Consider the following 2,057-nt stretch of genomic DNA (forward strand, 5'->3'; position numbering starts at 1 on the left):
CTATGATGCACTAACTAAGGGATGGTAACTAGATAAATGAGTATCATCTGCATAACAATGAAAGTTTATGGAATATTTCCTGATAATATTGCCTAAGGGAAGCATATATAAAGTGAAGAGGATTGGTCCGAGGACAGATCCTTGAGGAACTCCATGACTAACTCTGGCGTGCATGGAGGACTCATCGTTAACATGCAACTGCTTTCTCCAGGATCTTAGAGAGAAATGGAAGTCAGATGTAAGGGGTTAGATATAGGTCTATAGTTGGCTAAAACATCTGGATCAAGGATGGGCTTTTTCAGAAGAGGTTTAATTACAGCTACTTTAAAGTACTGTGGTACATAGCCTGTAGATAGAGATAGATTGATCATATCTAGTATAGAAGTGCTAACTAAGGGTAAAACTTCCTTAAGCAACCTAGTTGGGATGGGGTCTAAGAGGCAGGTTGATGGTTTAGATGAAGAAATTATTGAAGTTAGTTGGTAAAGGTTGAGGGAAGCAAAACAGTCTAAACATATATCTGGTTCTACAGCTGTTTCTAAGGTTCCTGAGTTTAGAGATAAGTCGGTGCCAGTTAAGGGCAGGTCTTAGTGAATTTTGTTTCTAATAGTTAGAATTTTATCATTAAAGAAGCTCATGAAGTCGTAACTACTGAGAGCTATGGGAATACTTGGCTCAATAGAGCTGTGACTCTGAAAAGAAACCTGGGGTTGTTCCTATTTTCCTCTATTAATGACGAGTAGTCCTGCTGCTCTGGCATTACGGAGGGCCTTCCTATAAGTTTTAAGACTATCTCGCCAAATTAAACGAGAATTTTCCAGTTTGGTGGAACGCCAATTCCTCTCAAGCTTCTGCAATATTTGCTTTCAGAGTTTCAGTATTATACCGTGGAGCTAACCGTCTTTGTTTTATTATTTTCTTTTTTAGAGGGGCTACAGAGTCAAGTGTCATTCGCAGCAAGCCTGCAGCACTATCAACAAGATGATCGATTTGGGAGGGACTGAAATTAGCATAGGAGTCCTCCGTTACTTTGTGACTTGATAATGAATTTAGAGCTGATGGAATCGCATCCTTAAATTTAGCTACAGCACTATCAGACAGAGATCTTGTATAGAAATTTTTGCCCAATGGTGTGTAGTTCAGCAATACAAACTCAAAAGTTATCAAACAGTGGTCGGATAAAGAGGGATTCTGTGGGAACACTATTAAATGTTCAATTTCAATACCATATACCAAAACAAGGTCGAGGGTGTAGTTAAAACAGTGAGTCGGTTCAGAGAAGCCAATGGAATCTAACAGAGGGATAAAACGCAGTACTAAAGCTGTCCATCTCAATGTCCACGTGAATATTAAAATCCCCTACAATAATAACTTTGTTCGTTTTAAGGACTAAAGTTGACAAAAACTCTGCAAATTCAGATAAGAATTCAGAGTACGGACCAGGTGCTCCGTATACTATAAAGAAAAGAATTGGTTGCTGTGATTTCCAACTTGGGTGCGAAAGACTAAGAACAAGGCTTTCAAATGAGTTATAATTTAGTTTAGAGTTTAGAGTCGAAGATAGCTGCAACTCCACCTCCTCGGCCTGTGCCTCAAGGAATGTGAGTATTAATATGACTGGGAGGGGTGGATTCATTTAGGCTAACATATTCTCCATCACCCAGCCAGGTTTCAGTAAGACAAAATAAATCAATATCATAATCTGATATTAGTTCATTTACTAGTACACCTTTAGAAGAGAGAGATCTGATGTTTAAGATTCCACATTTAATTTTCCTATTAGTTTACATTATTGCTCTTGTGGTTTTAATTTTTATGAGGTTTTTATGCACAGCTCCTCTTCTGTTTACCTTTGATTTAAATAATTTCGATGGTCGGGGGGCAGACACCGTCACTATAGGATTTTCACTAAATAACTCCTGAAATGGAGGAGCAGAGAAGTGTGTTAGACTGCGCCTCCTGGTCTCAACTGTGGGTTGTCATGGATTTGGTCCACTAATAAACTTGGCCAAAATTTTAGATATGAGAGCTGCTCCTTCCCAAGTGGGATGGATGCC

The sequence above is a fragment of the Micropterus dolomieu genome, linkage group LG21, assembly GCF_021292245.1.
Source record: "Micropterus dolomieu isolate WLL.071019.BEF.003 ecotype Adirondacks linkage group LG21, ASM2129224v1, whole genome shotgun sequence".
Lineage (NCBI taxonomy): Eukaryota > Metazoa > Chordata > Actinopteri > Centrarchiformes > Centrarchidae > Micropterus > Micropterus dolomieu.